At 37.9% G+C, this 13,105-nt stretch overlaps 1 protein-coding gene across 15 annotated transcripts in view; it reads right to left on the reverse strand.

Moving 5' to 3' along the window:
- The window catches only part of Dlg2 (discs large MAGUK scaffold protein 2), a 1,918,473-nt gene that overhangs the window by 1,080,905 nt on the left and 824,463 nt on the right, over positions 1 to 13,105 (reverse strand). The window lies entirely within an intron of this gene.

The raw sequence follows: 13,105 nt of genomic DNA on the forward strand, positions 1-13,105 counted from the left end.
AGGTCCCCTCATCATAGCAAACAATTCTTCTCAATTTCAGGAGAATATTATATTCTTTAATGAAGGAATCATTTACAGAGTTTGCTATTTAGAATAAGAAATTAAGATAGCCTATTGTGACTTTAATAAGCAGCACTGAAAACAAAAAGATGAAGGTACCAGAATAATAGAGTAGTGAATTAAACATCATTATTCTACTGGGCACCAGTGACACATACCTGTAAGCCTAGCTACTTAGGAAGATGAGATCAAAGGGCAGCAGTTCAAAACAGATTAGGCAGGGAAGTTCATGAGACTTTTATCTCCAATTAACCACCAGAGAAAAACAGACGTGGAGCTGTGGCAGTGAGGACTTTGCCCAAATAACTGAGACACCATACAAATGGTGTCTTTCTACAATTTACACACTACTAAATCAATTTATTGAAAACTCTTATAAAATCTCATAGAATGGATGTGTTAAAACACAGAGACAGAAGCCTGCACACAATTTACTACTGCTATCGCCTTTAGTAGAGTATTAAAGCCCTGAAATCAGGGTCTTATCTAAAGAAAAAGAATGGCAATAATTCTTAAATTGAATATTTGCCACTGTCTTTATGAAGACAAAATCAGATTTGCAGAGGTGTTTAAGCAAATTCTAATACAGGATTTCAAAGCAGTAGAGTCATTACTATCAGCTTACTTTTGGAATAAGTAAGGACATGCTCTTTGTTTTTCAAGTGAACAAACTATATCATAGAAAAATTTATTGTTTTTCTTTTTACAAGGAAGCATACTAGAAATATGAGTCCTATTCTATTATACAGTTCTAAGTCTTCCTTTTCCTTTCCATTTCATCTATATTTTCATTCATTTAAGCATTCAAGCATTAAGGTGGCCATGTATTTCTAATTCACGTTGGAAACAAATGTGAGCATTAGTTATAAACACACTGGGGAGAAAGGAGGTGCCGGGGCCAGCCGGCAGCAAACCAGGGTTCGCAGATTGGGATTCCTGAAATAGGGGCAAGGACTAGGAAAAATTAAAAGAGAGACAAACAGATGGAGTTTGGGAGGACTTACAGCCCAAGTCAGCAGTCCAAGAAGGCTGTAAGCTTCAGACTGCCGCCTAAGACTCTCTCCTTTATTTTAAGTTCCGACCTTAAATACTCTTCTTAAAACTAGGGAACTGCCAGAGGCTACATTCATACAAAATAGTAAACAAGTCACATATAGGATAAATGAGAAAAGATTAACATTGCTTAAAGTTATCCTGATAAGAACTGATTGACATTGCTTAAAGTTATCCTGATCAGAGTTACTTCCTTGTGTATACAGTTGTGTAGGTCCAAGGTCAGGTTCAAGGTCAGGTCCAAGGTCATTGACCCCACAGTCAGTCCCCAACAAGGAGGTACTAAAATCAGAACTCCAGACTGATACATACTGTCTAAAAATTGTATACTGAAAATTGGGGAACAAATAAGTGACCCTCAGAGCCTGGAAAAAAACACAAGTAATAAAAGCAAGTAAATGCTATAAATGCTAAAACAGATACAATATAGCTTGTTATGGGAACTTGAGGGAAGAGCACTTAAGCTGGTCTCACACTTAAAGCCTACACTGTTTAGGAAATTGGATGTATTGTGATATGAATAGAGTTTAGGTCCATACAAGTGAGTGGTGAGTGGTAGGTAATCTTGTAGAGGTGGGCAGAGACTGATATGGGCACCCTGGGGTTCTTGCTAAAGAGGTTGTACTTAATCCTAAGGGACTTAGGAGGGACTTGGAGGATTTTCAAGCAGGGAAATACCAAATCAAAGTCTGTGTGAAACTTTTCCCACTTTCATTGGCATACCACCCAGTCCACCACTCTAGTGGGCCCTCCTGCTGTAAACCATCAATATTTTAATAAGTTCTGAGCATTGCAATTTTAATGAGTCACAGTTATGTAAGAATGTGAGGGGAAAATTAGTGCCATCAACACAAAGAATAAATAAAACGCTGTCAACTAAAATAAGAAAAGGGAGCTCTAGCAAAATGAAAGCCAGTGGTTCTTTGAGAGACAGAACCCACACACACGCACACACACACACACACACACACACTCACACACACACACACACACACACAGGTGCACACACAGGTGCACACACACCCACACCAAAATTAAGCATGTCCTAAAAGGGAACAACTTTATAATAATCTACTGGCTCTAATCACCAGCAAAGCCCAAGCTTTTCTGGAAGTTATCTGCCTCAAGTTGACCCTCACAATTCCTATTGTTTAAACATAGTACAAATATGAAGGCACCTCAAGAAAGACTTGACAGCCAGGCTGTATCTGTTCAGTTTGAGAAGAAAAATCTGTTTAGCTGTAGTGCCTAAAATATATCACAAGGCTGGGCTCTGGTGGCCCATGACTGTAATCCTAGCTACTCAGGAGACTGAAATCTGAGAAACAGGATTCAAAGCCAGCCAGGCAAGAAAGTCATGAGGTTCTTATCTCCAATTCACCACCAGAAATTTGCAAGTGGTACTGTGGCTTCAAGTGGTAGAGTGCTAGCCTTGTGCTGAAGAGCTTAGGAACAGCACCCAGATCCAAAGTTCAAACCCAATGATTGACAAAATTAAAAAAAAAAAAGAAAAGAAAGAGTTGGCCAAGACTGGTATGACTGAGAAAGCTGAGGTAACAACATATCTATGCTTACAAAGACATCATGGGTAAAGACTATTAGACATCAAAGTTAAAATGGCAAGGTACTTCAACAAACAATATCGGCAACACAATATAATAGCAAATACCAACAAATCCATTATCTAAGCAGGAGATTATAAACTAATTTCTTGGGCATTTTGAGAAATCAGTTAGATGGACATTTAGATACAAATTTTAGTAAAGCTATAGAAGATTTGAAAAATCATAGTGGCCTTGGCCTAACAAATTAAAAAAACTCATATTTATTAATTAAAGAGCACAAATTTTCTCCAAGAATGTTGGCAAAATATTGATCATATTTAAGACTAAAATATATTTTAAATAGGAGTTATCAATACTTTCTTTTTTAAAAAATATTTTTAGTGTATTTAATAAAAGGGTTACATGATGTTTGCCAGATAGAAGGTGCATTAATTCACATACATTGATACCCTTTCACATGTCTTGGTCCCCATTACCCTCCCCCCCACCCCCCATCTTGGTTTTCCCCCCTTCCCTATCCAATTTCAAATAACCAAATACAAATATATACAATATATCAGATAACGAAGTGAGATACTGTAACAATATGAGATAACCAAGGGACAGCAAAAGAGATGAGAGATAACATAGTACATTAAGGACAACAATCATTCATTATATGGCTTTTGTTTCAATATCCTAGAGGTCCTTTCAATTAGCTTCATACTATATGGCCTTATGTATCAAGGTTTTGCTCTATTGCAGATCTCTGCTAGTAGAGCCCAAGATTTCTACTGGTTATGACAAATGAGGGAAACCATTGAGCCTAAGTTCCTTTGAGTCTGGCTTACTTCACTTAATATGATTTTTTCTAAGTCTTTCCATTTCCTAACTAATGGGGTGCAGAAAGGAAAAAGTCATTTCTTTCAAAATTAGATAAAAATATATTTCCAAATAATTTTCACCTCAAAAAACTGAAATAAATCACTACAAGAAGTTATATTTGAATATTAATAAAAATGCTACATATAAAATATTTTGGAATATCCACCTATCTAAAATATTTTGAGAAAAGGTATATTTTATTTGAATATTATAAAATAGGCTACAATCAAAAGGCTACATCTATCCTATGTGCTTACAAGAATAGATTAAACCAGGTATTAAGCAGGGAATTTGGCCTAGTTGTAGAGAGCTTGCCTAGCATGCACAAAGACCCAGATCTGATTCCTCGGTACCACATACATAGAAAAAAGCTGGAAGTGGTGCTGAGGCTCAAGTGGTAGTGCTCTAGCCTTGAGAAAGCCCAAGGACAGTGTTCAGGCCCTGAGTTCAAGGCCAGGACTGCCAAAAAAAGAATAGATTAAACCAAAGAGTAGACAGAAGTAATAGCAGAATAATATGAATTTAAAAATAATGAGGGAGAATGTCTTTATTTAAAGAAATAGAAGAGGCAATCAAAAATTACATATGGAATAATAAAAGACCACATATAGCAAAAAGAATTCTTAGCAGAAAGAACAGTACAGGAGGAATTTCAATACCAAACTTTGACTCTATTACAAAGCCAAAGTGACCAAAACAGCTTGGTACTGGCACAAGAACAGGCCTGAAGACCAATGGAATAGAACTGAGGACCCAGATATTAACCTATAGACCTATGGCCACCTAATCTTTGACAAGGGAGCCAAAAAAATAGAATGGAAGAAAGACAGCCTCTTCAACAAGTTGTGCTGGCAGAACTGGTTAAGCACCTGCAGAAAACTAAAGTTGGATCCTTCTTTGTCACCCTGCACCAGGATTAACTCCAAATGGATCAAAGACCTAGAGGTAAAAGCAGGTACACTGAAAACTTTACAAGAAAGAATAGGAGATAAACTAGGTCTCCTTGGCACAGGTCAAAACTTTCTTAATAACGACCAAGATGCACAACAAACCAGAGAATGTCTGGATAAGTGGGACTGCATTAAACTGCAGAGCTTCTGTATGGCAAAGGACATAACTAGCAAATTAAGTAGAAAGCCTACAGAGTGGGAGAAGATCTTCACCAACCATACAATGGACAAAGGCCTCACATCTAAAATAAATCAACAGCACAAAAAATTGAATCACTCCAAAACTAATCTCCAAAGTAACAACCATCCCATTAAAAGATGGGCCAAAGACATAAAGAGAGTCTTCTCTGAAGAAGAAACAAAAATGGCCTATAGACATATGAAGGAATGCTCGACATCTCTGGTCATAAAAAATGCAAATCAAAACAACTCTAAGATTCCACCTCACTCCAGTTAGAATGGCCAGGATCAAGAAAACTGATAACAGATGCTGGAGGGGATGTGGCCAGGAGAGATCACTACTACACTGTTGGTGGGAGTGCAAACTCGTTCAACCACTATGGAAAGCAGTATGGCAGTGCCTCCAAAGACTAAACATAGAGCTCCCCTATGACCCAGCAATTCCACTACTTGGCATTGACCCAATTGTCCAGAAACAAGGGCATACTAAATCCACTAGCACAATGATGTTCATTGCAGCACTATTTACCAGAGCAAAGATATGGAACCAACCCAGAGGCCCCTCAGTTAATGAGGGGATCCACAAGATGTGGTATTTATACACAGTGGAATTCTATGCCGCCATCAGAAAGAATGTAATCATCCCATTTGTAAGGAAAAGGAAAGACTTAGAAATAAATCATATTAAGTAAAGTGAGCCAGACTGAAAGGAACATCTAGGCTCAATGATTTCCCTCATTTGTCATAGTAGAAACCTTGGTCTCTCCTAGCAGAGATTTATACTAGAACAAAATGCCGACTCATCAGGCCATATTGAATGGTGCTAAATGAAAGGACCTCCAGGATATAGAAACAAAAGCCATATAATGAGTGATTGTTGTCCTTAATGTACTATGTTATCTCCCATCTCTTTTGCTGTCTCTTGGTTACCTCATATTGTTACAGTATTTCTCCTGGTTATCTGATATATTGTATATATGCATATTTGGTTATATCAAGTCGGATAGGGAAGGGAGGAAACAAGATGAGGGGCTGGGGTGGGGGGATGGAAATGGGGACCAAGACATGAGAAAGGGTATCAATATATGTGAAGTAATGCACCGTCCATCTGGCGAATATAATGTAACCCTTCTCTTAATTAAAATAAAAAATACAAGAAATAATTAATGAGGGAGGAGGTAATACTGTACCAAAAGAAATGTACCCCTCTGTACATAACCTTCAAATAAAATTTAAAATAAAAATAACACAATAAAGTGAGTCAGAGAAGGAAGAAAGAAGGAAGCAAGAAAGTAACGATGGAAGGAAGGAAGGAAGGAAAGAAGGAAAGCAAAATGAGAAAGGGAAGGTAGATTAGGTAAAAGGGGAGAATGAAGCTAGAATTTCAGGTTCAGATTAGTATGAAGAGGGTGTAGAATATCTGTATAAGAAGTCTAATTTATGTTACAGTCAAACGTGAATATACTGATTATTAAATGAGAAAAACAATTTCTACAGTCTGAGAAGCTAAAAAGCACCCCCATTCTGAAGCAGCATCTATCTTGTTGTTTATGTCAACTGTGAGTGACCCAAAAGTGCACATAAATTAAAGAAAGAGCATTGTGTTGCCATTAAGTCCCAGGAACTGACCTGTCTGTGTTAAAATTAACCAGAACTCATGTAAATTCAAGGGATGGCATTTGTTTTCTAAGCCATAAAACTACCCTCAGATAGATAATTAGACTCTACTGGCATGGGAACCTCCCCGTTAGTTTCCACTGCCCTGAAGAGTCCCTAACCTCTACCTTATCTCACTCCTATAGCTGACTGCTGTGTTGCTGTAAATCTGTGGTCTTTGCCTTTAAAAGCCCTGTAAAAATTTAGTTTGGGGTCTCCTCCTTCTAAGCTCCTGCTGTATGGGTGCCTAGGACAGGGGCCTGGAGCTAGCCTGCTTGAATAAAGCTTTGCTTTTGCGTTTTGGAACGTCTGACTCTCTGTGGTTTCCTTGGTGGTCGTCCTGAGACTTGGGCATTACAGACAGCAATACAATTTAAGAATAACATGTGATATCCTCAAAAGTGTTAGTGTTTTCTAATTCTTAAATAGAAATGGGGAATTATAGAGAGTTTCATGGTGCTTGTTCTGTTACTTACATGCACATATACACACACAATAAATTAGATTTCAAATATTACAAAAGTATGAAGTCAGTTACGGTGACTCAAGCTTATAATCCCAGGTACTATTGCGATAGAGATTAGAGTAGTAGTTCGAAGCCATCCTAGGCATAAAAGTTTATAAGGCTCCATCTCAATCAATTTCTTGGCATAGTTGTATACTCCTGCTATCCCAGTTACTTGGAAAGCACAACAAATGGGCACAAGGAGATTCACTTGGGATTTCTTGTCCAACATCTCTTATGCCAAGCTGATTCCATTCATGAAACCTAGGGTCAGTAGACCTGTGCTGTTGTGTCATGCTACATAATAATAACAGAAAGATTATTTCTGGTGGCAAACTGGAAATTATACCAGTTTACCTGTCAAAGTTCATCCTTTGCCCACAGTTTCTGAGCTTCCTCTTCCACTCCCCAATCAAACAAACTTATATGCAAGACAAAGGGTACAGAAATCATAAGCAGCCTCGAAGAGAAAATTTCAAAAACTAAAAGGAAAGAAGAAATGAAATCCAAAAATCCAAAGAACCAAAATTGTACAGTAAAAATTTCTTCCATTTCTTGGAGTTAAATTTGATAAGCATCATTTTATATGACCATATGCACATAGCTATTGAGCCTTTGCAATCCTCTCCTCAGAATCCTCCCTTTTTTTTCTCATTGTGTGCATATTTAGACTACTGTTTAATTAATCATGTCCTGGTGTAATTGTTTGTCTTTATTATCCATTGAGTTTCCTTGTAGATTTTTTTTCTTTGGTCAGTCATGGGACTTGAACTCTGGGCCCGGGGGCTATCCCTGAGCTCTTCAGAGCAAGGCTACCACTTCCCACTTTCTAGTGGTTAATTGGAGATAAGGTTCTCACAGACTTTAGTGCCTGGGCTGGCTTTGAACCTTGATCCTCAGATCTCAGCCTCCTGAGTAGCTAGGATTACAGGCATGAGCCACTGTGCCCAGCTTCCTCATAGATGTATTGGCACATTTTGATTATTACACATGAGGGAAACCAGGCAGTCTATGTTTCTTTGGGTCTTGCTTACTTCGTTTAGTATAACTTTTTCTAAGTCTTTCCATTTCCTGCTGGATAAGACAGTGCAATTCTCTCAGATGGAAGCATAAAATTCCATTGTATACATATGAAAATTTTCTTGATCCTTTTTTCAACATCTGAATTGATCGCATATCTATTGTAAGCAATGATACAATTAATGTGGTTTGCTGCTATCTTTAGTGTGGCTTGTCTGTGTCTGTTGGATAAATGCCAAAAGAGGATATTCTTAGGAGAGGATCACAAAGGCTCAATAGCTAGCTATAAGCATATGATCACAGAAAATGTTTATTGAAATGAACTTCAAGAAATGGAAACGAGGTTTTTTGTTATTCTGCTTTTGGTTTTTTGTTTTTCCCTGTGTTGCTGTTTTTGACTTCTGAACCATTTGTCTGGAATGTACGTTTATCTTTTTAAGGAGAGAGTAAGGAGGAACATAGAAACAGTGGGACAAAGGATGAACGAATGCAGCAGTGAGACTCATGATGCACTATGTTGAGAAGGAGCCATACAGCTTGTGGGGGAGGGGCTGTTAGGGAAAACCTTGGAAAAAATGAGAGAAGTGACACCATTCAAAAAAAAAATGTACTCACTACCTGACTAATGTAATTAGAACTCCTCTGTACATCACTTCAAAATAAAAATATTTTAAGTCATTTATGATAAAGGTACTTCCAACATCTAAATGTTTATGTCTGAAGATTCTTCTTCGCTTTTCATTATTCTAGTTTTTGCAAAGGATATTTTGTAGCAAAATCCCTAAGTGCAGAGAAAAATTATACTCGGTGTTCAGGCTACTACCTGATCAATTACACCAAAAAATGTCTTTTGGTGGTAGAATGTGAGAAGATGCAGTCTATGAATTTTTATTTTAGGTTAGTCTTTAAAACTTCTAATTGCTCTATTGTGTAATTCCAACAAATGTGTTCCTATGTCTAGGTTACCCATGCTTTCTCTTTCATAATTAGAATATTTTTCATAGAACTACATGCCTATTTTCAGTCTGTTGTAAGCAAAGGGAACCATCTTCCCCTCAATCCTCCCACATTCACAGGCCCTATTATTGATAATGGAAGATTTTACTATCCTGAGATGCTTACTTGGGCTGTTCAGCACTTTGTCCATTTAATTAATTGCAAGTGTCCATTAGTGGGAACTGACCAACCAGATAATGAATCACACAGCAGACCTGGTTTTTAGGGCTCTATTACAATGCTTGTGCATTTATTTCTCTTTGAACACTTACTGGTGACAACTGAACACAGTTCTTGGTGCTCCTAACTTAATGTTAACTCTCATAAATGCCTGACACACTGAGTGAATGAACAAATGAAACATACATAGTAGACCCATTTATTTTATAGGAAAAGAAATCATAGCTGAATGGTACATGATCCTCTCACTGGAGAAAACCATCTACTTCTACATACTAGTAGTCACTTTTTAGATAAATTCATCTTCTTTAGTATGACATTAATAATAATCTCTCAATTTGTCTCCCAATCTTCCTCAAAACATCTGGTATGATTTTTTTTTACCAGTCCTGGGACTTGAACTCCAGCACAGGCACTGTCCCTAGGCTTTCTAGCACTCTACCACTTGAGCCACAGCACCACTTCTGTTTTTTCTGTGTATGTGGTCCCGAGAAATCGAACCCAGGGCTTTGTGCATGCTAGACAAGCACTCTACCACTAGGTCATGGCACCTGGCCCTTTTTTTTCTTTCTTATTTTGCAGTACTGTGTATTTAATTTGAGGTCACCCGCTTGCTAGGCAAGTGTGCTCTACCACTTGATTCACACACCAGGCCTACATGAGAGCCTTGGTTGTTTTTCTGATAGGTTCTCACTTTTTGCCCAGGCCCACCTAGAAGCATAAGATCCTTTATAAGATCCTTATCTCCCAGTGGACTGAAAACATCATCCACTGGTGAATTTTTTTTCTGATTACCAAACAATCCCCAATTCTGCATGTGGACAATGTGTTGGAAGCTTCAAGAGACTAGATAGAATGGCATTCCCCAAGGAGGCTTCATAGAAATAGTTACTGCTTAGTGTGCAACTGGAGTGAAAGCCTCTCCATGGGTTAGCACTGGTATTGCAGGGGATGAGAGATGACATAAGAATATTGATAATCCTAACTACTCAGGAGGCTGAGATCATGGTTCAAAGCCATCCCAGGCACTAAAGAGTGTGAGATTCTTATCTCCAACTAACCACTAGAAAACTGGAAGTGGTGCTGTGGCCTATTGGGTAAGACATTAGCCTTGAGATGATGAGCTCAGGGCCAGCACCCAGGCTCAGAGTTCAAGCCCCATGGCTGACAAAAAAAAGAATAGTCTTCCTTTGATGTATCTGAATTGAATTGGTGTAATAATTACTAGTACTTTTACAAATAGAAATAAATCTATTTCTAGCCCCCCCAAAAGGAAGATTGAAGGATATCCCACAGATATGCATGAAGATAGCATAGTAAAACCCAACAACTGCTGCTTGAAGAAAGAGTTAGGAGGAAGGAGAAGAGGTGACAACATAGCAGAGGAAGTGAAGGTGTCCCAAACGCACTGACTGCCCGGGTGGAAATAGTGAAATAACCTCTCTTCATGCTACAAATGGATGCTAGCTCAAACGTTAGAAGCAATGTCCTATGACTATGGAAGATAATTAACTTTAGTATTAAAATAGTAGATTGAAATCTCAGTATGGGAAGCCTGAATACCATCTTCTGTCTCCATTTTAAGGTAAGGTAGGAAGCAGGCCAATATGTATCTCAAAGTTTTTTTGGTGGTGCTTAAGAGAGGAAAAGCTTAAGAGAGAAACTAATATCTGAATATTCAATCCTGTGCTCTTTCATTCATTCTTGCCAAAGCCTTTGCTTTAGCTAATTCAGCCCTTATCAACTCTAGTTTCCTCCATTAACTCTGCCTTTAGTGCTTTTTTAAATGTGTGTTTTATAAATTGTACACAAGGCATTGCACAAAGCACAACTCTTCTGATTCTGCTTTTATTCCACATACCATCATAAGGATCCCCATTGAAGACTTGCTTAAACTCAACTCAATCCTAAACTTGCCTATGCACCTAGACCATTCCCTCTTCCACATGATGAATGATTGATGATCAATATGATTAATATGAAGTTAGAAGAGTTTGTACTGAGATCAGAAAAATTCCAAGTCCTACTCAGGAAAACACAATTTTTATATATGTCCGTAATCTACTTAGCTCCCTGTCATTCTTCTCTGATAGGTCCTGAATGAGTCCAGTGACAGCAATACATTCTTTTTTGCAGTCTCTGTGTTCTGTTTATATGTAGGAAGTAGTCAGGACATAGGGGATAACTATTGCATAATGAAGATTGGCCAAAATTTTGTGTGGTCATCTCTATTTGGGCCAAAGTTTGAGAAAATAAATCAGAAGACACCATCTCAGTTCAAAGAACTTTTCTGTTATGGTTTTTCTCCAAGAGATAAGGAAAGATTAGTACATGCATATTTCTATTGTTTATGCTATATATACACAGAGGACTTAAAGCCTCAGCAATTTCTTTTTTTCATATATTTTTATTGTAATTAATAGAAGGGTTACATTATATTCACCAGATAGAAGGTGCATTACTTCACAAACATTGATACCCTTTCTCATGCCTTGGTCCCCATTTCCCTCCCCCTACCACTGCCCCTCATCTTGTTTTCCCCCCTTCTCCATCCTATCTCAAATAGCCAAATAAGCATATATAAAATATATCAGATAACAAGGTAAAATACTGTAACAATATGAGATAACCAAGGGACAGCAAAAGAGAAGAGAGATAACGTAGTTCACTAAAGACAACAATCACTCATTATATGGCTTTTGTTTCTATATCCAGCCTCAGCCGTTTCTACTGCATTTCTACTAACAATACAACCACTGTCCCAATGTATCTACATCTGACTCTGAAACAGGATGATAATATTTTAGTTCAAGGAGTTGTTTCAACAACTCATATGATTCATAAAAAGGTTTTACAGTACTAAACATCTCACAATGCGTGATCTTTTCACAGTGATCACTCATTACTATTAGTATAATAATGCCCAGGTGTTGACTTGACTGTCACTCCTCTGAGGTGTCTTCACGCACAGAACACACACTGGTCAGGCACATGGGGTTTATCAAATACACTATTGGTAGGCATCACAATAATTTCCTGAGCAGTAGCATTTCCAGTAACCCTCACAGAACAGCGTGTTTCTTTCCCCAATCCACACCACTCCCTCATTTTAAGAACCTCTTGATAAAATTCTCAAACAATTTAGAAATCTAGAATGAATCCATTTTTAACCTACATCAAAGAGCTTAAAATTGTGGAGAATTTTTGTGATGTTTAATATCATTCCTCGGAACCAGTACATGTCCTTAAGACACCATTCACCACAGAGCATTCTACCAAAGGGTAGAATTTGTGGCATCTGTGCTAGAAACTAGAAACAGCAAATCAGCTGGCTTGCAAAGCTGTCTGCTCCAATTTTGCTGGACACACTGCTTCTGCATTGCTTGACTAGTTACCACCATGACTGAGCTAATTATGCAGTTTTCCTACTTTGGTTATTCTTTTAGTGTCACCTAGAAATCAAATCAATTCTGCATTTTTTTTTCTGAGAGCATCTGCTTATAACTTATAAGTACTTTGGCAATACAATGTTATGGTCCATAAAATAGCTTATTTAACTAAAAGCCAGACCTCATTTCTTTGGAAGGAAAACAGTAACAAAAAATGACAACATCAGACAGAAACACTTTTGGCCTAGATTACTGTCACGTACAACCCAAGTGGCAGACAGTTTCCTAAAAATATCAGTATGCAGAAAATTTAAAAATCTGAAGTTATCTAAAGTGTTGACAATTTCCTTGGTTTATAAGACCTTGCTCCTTTTCTGTGATGGACCAAGATGTAGTTTCACATATGGAAGTAAAAAATGTAAAGGGCTAAGATAATCATTTATATCACAACTATAAGTAGAGCACACTAGTAATAACACCAACTTTTTTTGCCAGTCTTGGGGCTTGAACTCAGCGTCTGGGCACTGTCCTGGTTCTTTCTCAAGGCTACTGTTCTACCACTTGAACCACAGCACCACTTCGTTTTTGTGTATGTGGTACTGAGGAATCAAACCCAGGGCTTTCTGCATGTCAAGGAAGCACTGTAACAATAAACTATGCTCCTGGCCCCTAACAATTTATTTTCTA

The sequence above is a fragment of the Megascapheus bottae genome, chromosome 16, assembly GCF_031878675.1.
Source record: "Megascapheus bottae isolate mThoBot1 chromosome 16, mThoBot2.hap1, whole genome shotgun sequence".
In the NCBI taxonomy this organism is placed as follows: Eukaryota; Metazoa; Chordata; class Mammalia; order Rodentia; family Geomyidae; genus Megascapheus; species Megascapheus bottae.